General features: G+C 44.4%; 1 long non-coding RNA gene across 2 annotated transcripts in view; it reads right to left on the reverse strand.

Moving 5' to 3' along the window:
• Positions 1-5,574: 5,574 nt before the first annotated feature.
• Positions 5,575-13,225, reverse strand: part of LOC129708829 (uncharacterized) — a 56,728-nt gene continuing 49,077 nt past the window's right edge. For both annotated transcript variants that reach the window (XR_008725418.1, XR_008725419.1), the window contains exons 2-3: positions 8,633-8,832; positions 5,575-8,500 (exon numbers count right to left, since the gene is read on the reverse strand). This is a non-coding gene — a long non-coding RNA (uncharacterized LOC129708829). The remainder of the gene's footprint in view (positions 8,501-8,632; positions 8,833-13,225) is intronic.

The following is a 13,225-nucleotide window of genomic DNA, read 5'->3' on the forward strand; positions in this document are numbered from 1 at the left end:
TACTCGTGGCATCAAGTAGGTCGGGGCGTTTTTTCAACATGATGAAAAATGTCCATGAGTAAAAAAGCTCGTGAACTTGGTCGTGAAAGTGGGTCAGGCCCTTAACTCTGTGGGACAGGCAGTATCTCTGGAGAGCATGGGTGACGTTTCGGGTCGAGATCCTTCATCAGACCATTCCTTCTCTCCAGAGATGCTGCCTGACTTGCTGAGTTACTCCAGCATTCGGTCTATCTTCAGTGTAAACCAGCATCTGCAGTTCCTTCCGACACATCGCTCTGGGCCTAGACGATTTCCTGTACCCGTTGTGGGCGGGCAACTCCATTCCCCTCCTCACTAATACAGAAAGACGATCCAGGACAAACTATTCTTTATTCAATTATGGTGAACCCGTCTAGTCATAAGTGAATTTTCTATCTGTGAAATTAAATTTAGCAAGATAAAAGCATCATAAAAAATATATAATTTAATTAAACCTTTTAAGTAGCCTTTTAACTCATTGCACTGGATAACAGCCTTTCTTGAAAAGTCTGATCTTACTCCGAGCTTTGCTGGTGGAGCAATATCTCAAGTCTATAGTCCCCAAGGGTGAATTAGTATTATTTATTCCAACACATTTTTCGGCTCAGTGGAGTAGCAGTAGAGTTGCTGCCTTACAGCCCCAGAGACCCCGGTTCGATCCTGACTACAGGTGCTTGTCTGTATGGAGTTTGTACCTTCTGTTGGTGACCTACGTGGGTTTTTTCTGGGTGCTCTGGTTTCCTTCCATACTCCAAAGCTGTACAGGTTTGTAGGCTAATTGGCTTGGTATAGTTGTAAATTGTCCCTTGTGTGTGTTAATGTTAGTTTGCGGGGATCGCTGGGCATCACAGACTTGGTGGACCCAAGTCTGTGCTGACCAGACTGTACCTCTAAACTAAACTAAACTAAACTCACTGAAATCAAGTTTATTGAGGGCTTTTATTTAAAACAAAGACGACATGCATGTCTAGTTTAGTTTATAGTTTAGTTTGGAGATACATCGCAGAAACAGGCCCTGTGGCCCATCGAGTCCGCACTGACCAGTGATTACCCAGTACACCAACACTATCCTACACACGAGGGACAATTTTTACATTTATACCAACCAATTAGCCTACAAACCTCTACGTCTTTGGAGTGTGGGAGGAAACCGAAGCTCTCAGATAAACCCCACAATGGTCACGGGGAGAACGTACAAACTCTGGATCAAACCCGCGTCTCTGGTGCTGTAAGGCAGTAACTCTACCACTGCGCCACCGTGCCACCCAAGATGTATTGGCGGAAAAATATAAAGAGATAAATTATACAAATATCTGTTTGTTTGTTTATGCTCGGCATGAAACAAGAACACAAAAGATTGGAGAACAACGTGCAAATCTATCTCCCTGAAGAAGTGTCTGACCCCAAAACGTCACCTATTCCTTTACCCCCAGAGATGCTGCCTGACCCGCTGTTACTCCATCTTTATGTGTCTATCCCTGACCCCTGACACATACAGCGCCAGGTCAGGGCACGGTGGTGCAGCAGTATGTGTTACAATGCCAAGGACCCGGGTTCAATCCTGATTACGGAGCTAGTACCTTCTGCCCTTGACCTGTGTGGATTTTCTCCGAGATATTTTGGTTTCCGTCCACGCCCCAAAGACGTACGGATTTCTAGGTTAACTGGCTTGGTATTAAGATGTAAATTGTCGCTAGTGTGTGTAGGATAGTGTTAGTGTGCAGGGATCGCTGGTCGGGGCGGACTCGGTGGGCCGAAGGGCCTGTTTCCGCTCGGTATCTCTAAACTAAAATTCTGAGGCCTAATGTCATTAAGTTCTCCCCGTGACCTGCCCAAGTGAATGCAATATCAGCTGAAGCCCAACAAAATCTCGAGTTCCCCCCCCCCCGACCAACCAACAAGAATAATTGACACCATTTAGACAGACTGGGAATATTATTTGTGGCCAATTTCCAATTATAGCAGTGGCATTTCAAAAATCCTCCGTCACATCAACAATGAAAATGTCAAGTTGCTCTTATTTGTCTCGTGTCTTATAGAAAAAGACTGACATTGCTTTTTATAAATGTGGTAGATAGACCTCGTGGTTAATGCAGGAGCTCTCCGGGGCATTTTATCAACACATGTGATGCTAGTGAGTGAAATCAAATGTCACCTTCACGTAATGGTTTTGGAGAGTTATAGGTTTTATTTTAACTCTTGAGTGGGTCAGTTGTCCGCCTGCTAGAATGTCCCTCACAAGGACTGGGCTCACATCAGGGGTGGCCACGGTGGCCGGGCGGTGGAGTTGCTGCCTTACAGCGCTTGCAGCGTCGGAGACCCGGGATCGATCTTGACTACGGGTGCTCTCTGTACGGAGTTTGCACGTTTTCCTCGTGACCTGCGTGAGTTTTCTCTGGGGCCTCTGGTTTCCTCCCACACTCCAAAGACGTACAGGTTTGTAGGTTCATTGGCTTGGTATGATTGTAAATTGTCCTGAGTGTGTGTAGGATAGTGTTAATGCGCGGAAATCACTGTTCTTCGCGGATACGGTGGGCCAAAAGGCAAAACCACAAACTAAAAAAAACTAAAATTTAGTCCATTCCCCCATTCAGTCATGGCTGATCTACCTTTCCCTCTCAACCCCATTCTGCATTGTTGCTCAAACTGTGATATGTGCTGACTGATGCGATATTTGTGGATAAAATGTAAACATACTCACTATAAATGGATAGTGTATTGAAGAATCTAACTCGCGCATGTTATTTTGTGTTAAATTATAGTTCTGACAGGGCGGCACAGTGGCGCAGCGGTAGAGTTGCTGCCTTACAGCCCCAGAGACCTGGGTTCAATCCTGACTACATGTGGCTGTGTGTATGGTGTTTGTACGTTCTCCCTGTGACCTGAGTGGACTTTCCCCGGGTGCTCCATTTCCTTCCACACTCCAAAGATGTGCAGGTTTGCAGATTAATCGGGGTCGGTAAAGATTGTAAATTGTCCCTAGTGTGTAGGGTAGCCCCAGTGTGCGGGGATCACAGGTCGGCATGGACCCGGTGGACCAAAGGGCCTGTTTCCGCGCTGTGTCTCCAAACTAAACTTACTATATGTGAACCAATCTGACAATATGCAAAGTTATTCCAGTTAAATTAATTTGGCACTCTGGACAGAGTTGTATTATAATGATCTGCCTTCGACTGAACATTGGATTGTAGTTTGATCCAGAGACCAGTTCATCATAATTGCACAGGATTCTGAAGGCAACAGGAACTTATCTTTAACTTCCTGCAACTGAATCCAGAGCACTTAAGTAAGATTCAGCCGCTTTAAGTGGTACAAGCAGTTTGAGGGAGGAGATGTGGCTATCTCAGATTTGAGAGAGCATTGTAAATCGGCTTCTTCGGGCAAATGATTTATGGTGATCATTTTTCATCCTCAGCGAAGCGGCGCTCAATAGTTTCAATCATACATTTCATTTCATGGCCGGGGTTCACATTAGTGTTATAACTGCGCACACTTACAGAGAAAGCAAAGCAGTTAGCCGGACTTCATTTTAGATTGTGGCACTGGAATAAATTCATCAACTTCAACGCTGGATTAAAACAGAACAGGTAATAGGTCAACAAAGCGGCATTATCATAATGTTTGACTATGCAATAAAAGCTCTCAGTTTGGATTTCAATATCAATTCAAGCCGATATTTAAATATTCACAGGGGTAAATCTGTTCATTCAGAAAAAGCTTCCAAATAAGCTTTGCACTATAGAGAGGCCAATAGATTTACCTTTACGCACTATTATTGTTTCTTCGTTTTTATATGTATGTATGTATGTGTGTATGTATGTGTGTATGTATGTGTGTATGTATGTGTGTATGTATGTATGTATGTATGTATGTGTGTGTGTGTGTATGTATGTATGTATGTATGTATGTAACACTTGTCCCTTTACCTGTCGACTGTCGTTCCAGGTGTGACAGTATGTATGTATGCGTATGCTCTAGATGTCAGCAGTGTCTATGTCGGTGAGACCAAGCGGAGGTTGGGCGATGTTTCGCCGAACACCTGTCGGTGTGTGACCTGTGGCTCAGTTCAACTGTCCCATGTGTGTATGTATGTATGTATGTATGTGTGTATGTATGTGTGTGTGTGTATGTGTGTGTATGTATGTATGTATGTATATGTGTATGTATGTGTGCAAAAAAATCCCCCCGCAAAAAAAGAAAACCCCCCCCTTCCGCCCCCTGCTTTCGCTTCGGCTCCTCCTCCTTTTTTTCCTTTCTTGTCCCCCCCAACCCCGCCCCCCGATCAGTATGTGTGTTCGGTATGTGTGTGTCCTGTATAGATGTATGTGCATGTATGTATTTTATGTATGTATGTATGTGCATGTTCTATACACTATGTATGTATGTATGTATGTATGTATGTATGTGTATATTTATGTATGCATCTATGTACAAGGCCATAAGGAATAGGAGTAGAATTAAGCCTTTTGGCCCATCGAGTCGACTCTGCCATTCGATCATGGCTCATCTACCTCTCCCTCCTAACCCCATTTCCTGCCTTCTCCCCATAACCTCTGACACCCGTACTAATCAAGGATCTGTCTATCTTTGTCCAAGCCTTTCACTAATCTGTATGTTTCAATGAGGTCCCCCTCATTCTTCTAAACTCCAGTGAGTACAGGCCCAGTGCTGACAAATGCTCATCCTAGTTTAACCTACCTGGGATCATTCTTGTAAACCTCTTCTGGACCCACTCCAAAGCCAGCACTTCCTTCCTAAGATTTGGTGGCCAAAATTGCTCACAATATTCCAAATGCGGCCTTACCAGCACCTTCTAGAGCCTCAACATTACTTCCCTGTTTTTGTATACAAGCTCTATTGAAATAAATGCTAGTGTTGAGTTTCCTTTCTATGTATGTATGTATGTATGTATGTATGTATGTATGTATGTATGTATGTATGTATGTATGTATGTATGGAAGATGCTGCAACAACTCAGCGGGTCAGGCAGCATCTCTGGGGAGAAGGAATGGGTGACGTTTTTGGTTGAGACCCTTCTTCAGACTGAAGGTATGTATGTTGAATATATGTATGTATAAATGTAAGTATGTAGGTTTGGTCATATGTTTAGTTTAGTTTAGTTTTATTTAATTTAGAGATACAGCGCGGAAACAGGTCCTTTGGCTCACCGAGTCCGCACTGACCAGCGACCAATGCACACCTACACTATCCTACACTTACACTGACACTTACACTATCCTACACACACTCAGGACTATTTTTTTGAAACATTTACACCAAGCCAATTAATCTACAAACCTGTAATTCTTTGGAGTGTGGGAGGAAACTGAAGATCTTGGAGAAAACCTACGCAGGTCACGGGGAGAACATACAAACTCCGCACAGACAGCACCCTTAGTCAGGATTGAGCCCGGGTCTCAGGTGCTGTAAGGCAGTAGATCTACCGCTGCACCACCGTGTTGCTCAAGCATGCTTGCATGTATGTATGTACAGTATGTATGTATGTATGTATGTATGTATGTATGTACGTAAGTGTGTGTATGCATGTCTGTATGTATGTGTGTATATATGTATATGTGTGTCTATGTGTATGTATGCATGTGTATGTATATATAGGTAGACACGAAAATGCTGGAGTAACTCAGCGGGTCAGGCAGCATCTCTGGAGAGAAGGAATGGGTGACGTTTCGGGTCGAGACCTTTCTTCAGACTGATGTCAGGGGAGGGGGCGGAACAAAGATAGAATGTAGTCGGAGACAGTAAGACTAGTGGGAGAACTGGGAAGGGGCAGGGGATGGAGAGAGTGGGAAAGTTAGGGCTATCTGAAGTTAGAGAAGTCAATGTTGATACCGCAGAGGGCAGATCGACTGCCAGAGGAAGTAGTTGAGGTAGGTACAGTATCACCAACAATAGGGCAGCAGAGTGATGCAGTGGTGGAGTTGCTACCTTACAGCGCCAGAGACCCGGGTTCGATCCTGACTTCGGGTGCTGTCTGTACTGAGTTTGCGCGTTCTCTCTAGTGACCACTTGGGTTTTCTCCAGGTGCTCCAGTTTCCCCCTACATTCCAAAGACGTGCAAGTTTGTAGGTTAATTGTCTTCCGTAAATTGCCCCCAGTGTGCAGAATGTGAAAGTGAGATATCATCGACCTAGTGTAGAGGTGATCGTTGGACAGCATGGACTCGCTGGGCTGAAGGGTCTGTTTCCACACTGTATCACTAAACTAAACTAGTCTAGGCTAAATTTAAGACAAAGTTGTGAAGGTACATAGATAGGAAAGGTTTAGAGGAATATGGGCCAATTGCAATATGGGGGTAAATGGGGCCTTGGTCATCGTGGATAAGTTGTGTCAAAGGGCCTGTTTCCATGCTGTATGACTCTGTGACTGTACTGTTGATAAACAAAACTGCAGAACCACCAGATTTCAACAATTGGGCAGGTACCACAATGTGAGACATCAAAAGAAAACTTTTGCTTCTAATTTTGCAGATGAGAAAACAGTAAATATATTCCTTGTTAATTTTAAGCCATAAGGGGCTTGGACTTCTCAAAACCATGGCTGTGTCAAAGTAATTTGTGGATTTGTTTTACACAAAAATAACGCTGAAACACTGTCAAATCAGCTCAAGCCTGAGCCAATTCTCATTGCAGTAAGTTTCAAATTTCACTGCAGGCACCCAGAGAAAGGAGAACATCCTGCAGACTACATCGTTTCATTGAAAGAGTTGGCAAGCTCCTGCCATCTTGATATGTTTCTAGTTGATGAGGGCAATTTGTCTGTGGTTTCTGAGGGAAAGCTTATGATAAATTTTTGTTTTCGTTTCGAGATACAGGGCGGAAACCAGCCCTTCGGCCCATTGAGTCCATGCCGACTAACTATCACCCATACACTAGTTCTGTGTTATCCCAGTTTCGCATCCTGCACATTAGGCGCAATTTAGCGAAGCCAATTAACCTACAAACCTGCAGGTATTTGGATGTGGGAGGAAACTGGTGCACCCAGAGAAAACCCACGAGGTCACGGGGAGAATATACAAACGCCGTACAGACAGCACACGAACCTGGGTCTCTGGAGGTGAAAGGCAGCATATCTACTGCTGTGTCACCGTTCCACAATTACAAATTACGTAAGAATTTGATTTGTAAGCCAGCCTGTTTTATTAAATGGTCTTTGAAACATGTCTGTGAGAACACCAGTGAATTAGCATTCTATACCAACTTTTATTGGTTTGTTATTGTTGTACAGTGTATGCGAAGATAGAGTGAGAATTTTGTTTTGCCTACCTGTATGGTATGGTACGTTACGTGTCACATGAACCGAGGTACAGCAAAATACATTTTTGTATACAGTTTAAAACAAGTATCACTATACACAAGCACTTAGATACATATTAGGAAAGCATCTCAGATACAGTACAGGTGTACAGCAGTAGTACACTGAAACAGTATACAGAGTCACTCGACCAGTTTGGAGCCATTTTCAAGTCCCCGTTGTAAGTGAAGGGATCTTGATGTGACCATGAAGGTCTGTTGTCCTGGCGGCGTTGCAGGGTCTGTCTGCCCAAGTGTAGCCGTGGTGTCCTCCACTGTAGGTCCACCATTGGGTCCATGCGTTCGGCCTCTTGGAACAACGCCCAGTCCAGCTGAGGCTGTGGGGAGCGGCCCACTCCAGCGGCCCACTCCCTCATTGAGGCCGTGCACTCCCTCCCACAGCCGGTTTGCTTTCCGGCCCTCCAGGTGGGTTCCCGTGGGCCCTCGGCCTGCGGTTGGTGAGCGGGCCTTCCGGGCGGATTCTGGTCTGCGGCGGGGGTCCAGTGCCCCCTCAGTGGTGAGAGGGCAGGGCCTACTGGGCGGGCTCTGCGACCTGATGCAGGTACACCGCCACGCCGGGTAAGCTGGGCCTACCCGGCATGTCCCCGGTCTCCATCGTGGTTATCTGTGTAGTTTAGTTAAGTTTAGAGATACAGCACGGAAACAGACCCTTCGGCCCACCGAGTCCGCGCCAACCAGCACACTTATGCTGGTTCTACACACTCAAGGGAAAATTTACAATTATACCAAGCCAATTAACCTACAAACCTGTACATCTTTGGAGTGTGGGAGGAAACCGGAGAGCCCGGAGAAAACCCACACAGGTCACGGGGAGAACATAGAAACATAGAAACATAGAAAAATAGGTGCAGGAGTAGGCCATTCGGCCCTTCGAGCCTGCACCGCCATTCAATATGATCATGGCTGATCATCCAACTCAGTATCCCGTACCTGCCTTCTCTCCATACCCTCTGATCCCCTTAGCCACAAGGGCCACATCTAACTCCCTCTTAAATATAGCCAATGAACTGGCCTCGACTACCCTCTGCGGCAGAGAGTTCCAGAGATTTCATCACGTACAAACTCCGTTGAGACAGCACCCGTAGTCTGGATCACACCAGATTCTCCAGCGCTCTAAGGCACCAACTCTAACGCTGTACCACTGTGCCGTCCTGTAAACATAGAAACATAGAAAATAGGTCAGGATCATCTGACTCGAACACCACAGACTTGAATTTCACCATGGGTTTGACCTCATGGTTCATCAAAAAAATAAATAAAGACAATGTCAGAATATGGATTACCAAGTTACTTCTTTGAGGCCTCCCCACAACCTCTGGCATTCCAGAGAAAACAATCCAAGTCTGTCCCCGCGTCAAACAGCCCCTAATCCAAGCAGCAGTCTGGTAAACCACCTCTGTGCCTTTTCCAAAGCGTCCACATCCTTCCTGTAATGGAGTGGCCAGAACTGATGCAGTGGTCCAAATTCAGCATGACCGATATCCTATGAATAGAAGATAGACACAAATTCAGAGTGTCAGGCAGCACCTCTGGAGAAAAGGAATAGGTGACGTTTCGGGTCGAGACCCTTCTTCAGACTGAGAGTCGGGGGAGAGATAAACTAGAGTCATGAAACTCCACATCCTCTTATATCTAATATCCCAACCTGTGAAAGCAAGCATGCCATATGCCTTCTTTAATGGAAGTTTAACCTATGGGGGCGAAACCTATACACTGTAAATGGGTTGATTGTAATCATGTATTGTCTTTCTGCTGGCTGGTTAGCACACAACAAAAGCTTTTCACTGTACCCCGGAACACGTGACAATAAACTAAACTAAACTAGACTAAATATAACATTTTGAGTTTGTGTTTGTAAACAGACGCCTGCCTGAATGCTGGCTTAAAAAGTAGTTAATCTTCAGAGAGAGTCAGAGAGAAAAAAATAAATAAGGCTGCTTGCAGAGAAGTAAACATATTACTGTATTATTTATAACAGTTTATGACATTATGTGTCTGCATTGTTAGAGCCCTCTCCAATATTTATCCTCATATTTATGTTATAGTCATAGAGTCTTACAGTGTGGGACAGGCCCTTTGGCCCAACTTGCCCACACCGGCCAACATGTCCCATCTATGCTAGTCCCACCTGCCTGCGTTTGTCCCATATCCCTCTAAATCTGTCCTATCCATGTACCTGTCTAAATGTTTCTTAAAAGTTGTGATCAAACAAGCTGCCTCAGCTACTTCCTCTGGCAGCTCGTTCCATGCACTCACCACCCTTTGTCTGAGGTTTGTGTGTTTGCGTGACCTTGCTCTGCACAAACTGGCTATCCCATTTTATTAATTTACCATATTGACTTTAGTGCATTTGAAATGCACTTAAATCTCTAAACCGTTCAGTGTATTTGAGGTCGTGAAAATACCTGTACATCAGAAAAATGCCTTCCTTTCTCTGATTGCTCATAAATTCCTGAGAGGATTATATTTGGTGTTTTGAATGATCAGTTTTCTTTTCCTTGTTGGTGTGATGCATTCTTAAGATATCAGTTTCCAAAACAACAGTGCAATGATCTGAAAAGCCATTGATAGATGAACTTGCTGTTGTATGCGGGGTTGAGGAAAAAGAATCATCAAGAAGGGTTCCATAATGCCATAATTCCACCATGGGTGCTGCCTGTATGGAGTTTGCACGTTTTCTCCGTGACTACGTGGGTTTTCTCCGAGATCTTCGGTTTCCTCCCACACTCCAAAGACGTACAGGTTTGTAGATAAATTGGCTTGGTATCAATGTGAATTGCCCCCAGTGTGTGTAGGATACTGTTATGCCCCTGTCCCACTTAGGAAACCTGAACGGAAACCATTGGAGACTTTGCGCCCCACCCAAGGTTTCCGTGTGGTTCCTGGAGATTGTAGGTGGTTGACGGAGGTTGCAGGTAGTGGAAGCAGGTAGGGAGACTGACAAAAACCTCCAGGAACCTCCGGGAACTGCACGGAAACCTTGGGTGGGGCGCAAAGTCTACAGAGGTTTCCGTTCAGGTTTCCTAAGTGGGACAGGGGCATTAATGTGCGGGGATCGCTGGTGGGCATGAACTCCTTGGACCGAAGGGCCTGTTTCCACGATGTATCTCTAAACTAATCTGAAAAAGCAACCTGGATTCTCTGAGGTTGATTCTCATTAACAGGAAAATTGCTTTGGAAAAGAGTTGAGTGAAGCTTTCTAATTTCTTTGAAAGCAGAGGCCTCCGTTACACATCGTATAACAGGAATGCATGGTCTTACCAGCTGTTTGTCATCACTGATTTATAAATTACCTTGCACCTTTGTGCCCAGATAGTGCAATTCAAGTTGAGGACTGACTATTTCCAATGGTCCAATAGTTCTTTATTGCCACGAATGGAGAGCTCAGTAAAATTCTTTTGCACAACCTACAAATGCACAGTCGACACATTTTGACGCTGTTTACAAAAAAAATAGAAAAAGTACAAAGTCCAAATCTGGTCCACATACTGGAAGTGCTGGATCCAGGTGAGCCCAGGTAAGTCCAGGTATGTTCAAGGCTGCTGCGGGCCCGTAACCCGACCACCACCTCCCTCCTCGACTGACTCACCGGTCTTTGTGGCTTTTCCGGCAGCCAGTGGTCCCGTTCACTTTTACAACATGTTAGTAATATGTTTGAATGCTGAGCTCAAAAACCTGCAGTATTTCCAGTTCCAAGATTACGCTACTTTATGGCACAGGGCGACAGATAGCACAATGGGCTAAGAGTTCGGCTGGCGACCGGAAGGTAGCCGGTTCAAATCCACCTTGGAGTGCATACTGTCGTTGTGTCCTTGGGTAAGACACTTCACCCACCTTTGCCTGTAATGGAATGTACGGCGGCAGGCGCGGGCACACCGCGACGCCCTGTGTCTCCCTTTCAAGGGAGATGCTAAAAATGCATTTCGTTGTCTCTGTACTGTACACTGACAATGACAATAAATTGAATCATTTCATTTTCATTTCATTTTTTTTTTTTTTTTTTAATGCCGGTGCCAATTTGTGGCAGATTATTTCATCACCTCAAGGGCGGCACGGTGGTGCAGCGGTAGAGTTGCTGCCTTACAGCGCTTGCAGCGCCGCAGACCCGGGTTCGATCGTGACTATGGGTGTTGTCTGTACGGAATTTGTACGTTCTCCCCGTGAGCTGCATGGGTTTTCTCTGAGATCTTTGGTTTCCTCCTACACTCAAAGACGTACAGGTATTTGGGTAAATTATAACCACATAACCATATAGCAATTACAGCACGGAAAACAGGCCATCTCGGCCCTTCAAGTCCGTGTCGAACACTTATTTTCCTCTAGTCCCATCTACCTGCACTCAACCATAACCCTCCATTCCATTCCCGTCCATATACCTATCCAATTTATTTTTAAATTAAAAAATCGAACCTGCCTCCACCACTTCCACTGGAAGCTCATTCCACACAGCTACCACTCTCTGAGTAAAGAAGTTCCCCCTCATGTTATCCCTAAACTTCTGTCTCTTAATTCTCAAGTCATGTCCTCTTGTTTGAATCATCCCGACTCTCAATGGGGAAAAGCTTATCCTCATTGCCTTGGTAAATGTAAAAATTGTCCCTCGTGTGTGTAGGATAGCGTTAATGTGCGGGGTTCGCTGGTCGGCGCGGACCCGGTGGGTCGAAGGGCCTGTTTCCGCGCACTACCTCTAAACTAAACTAACTAAACTAAACCTTGACCTGCACCCAGGAGAAGAGTGACTTATTGTGCCGTAAATGTTATTTCACTTGGAATCTTGGAAGCAGCTGGTAACAATCATGGAAACTTTCGTGCCTTCAGTTTAGCATCAATTCAAACTCGTACCCTGGAGATGATCAGCCTGTAGTCTAGTACATTATTGGGTATGATTCATGTTAACAATGTGGAGCATTTCCCTCCAGTGGTAAATCTATCTCGCACAGTTAGCCTAATTCATCTTAAGAGCTTCATGTTGAGAACTTCAGCATGTTTAGTTTAGCTTTGTTTAGGTTAGTTTAGTTTAATTTAGTTTAGAGATACAGCGCGTAAACAGGACCTTATGCCCACTGAGTCCCCGCCGACCAGCGATTCCCGCACACTAACAGTTTCCTACTTACTCTGGTGACAATTTCAGTTCAGTTCAGTTTAGGTTATTGTCATGTGTACCGAGGTGCAGTGAAAAGACTATACCTGATTACAATCAAGCCATTAACAGTGTACAGATACATAGAAACATAGAAACTTAGAAAATAGGTGCAGGAGTAGGCCATTCGGCCCTTCGAGCCTGCACCGCCATTCAATATGATCATGGCTGATCATCCAACTCAGTATCCTGTACCTGCCTTCTCTCCATACCCCCTGATCCCTTTAGCCACAAGGGCCACATCTAACTCCCTCTTAAATATAGCCAGTGGGGGATCGGGGATATGTATGAAATGGGAAACCTACTATCATTCCAACAATTACAATTAAAATTTAAACTGAAAAACAACCAATATTTTAAATATCTTCAAGATTTGCGAATTCATGAAAAAATATATACAAGGATATCAAAAAATAACTCCTGAATTATTGGAAGAAGCAATGAATATTGAAGCTGACTCACAAAAATTAATATCATATTTATATAATAGTATTCTAAATATAGACCTACCATCGACAGAGGTACTTAGAGAAGAGTGGGAACGGGAACTAATGATAACAATTACGAAGGTTACATGGGAAAAGTACTTGATATATATTCACAAATGTTCGATTAATGTAAGACATAATCTAATTCAATTAAAAAAAATTCATAGATTATATTATTCAAAAACAAGATTGAACAAATTTTATCCAAATATATCCGCCATTTGTGATAAATGTCTATCCCAAAATGC

Source organism: Leucoraja erinacea, chromosome 2 (assembly GCF_028641065.1).
Source record: "Leucoraja erinacea ecotype New England chromosome 2, Leri_hhj_1, whole genome shotgun sequence".
NCBI lineage: Eukaryota > Metazoa > Chordata > Chondrichthyes > Rajiformes > Rajidae > Leucoraja > Leucoraja erinaceus.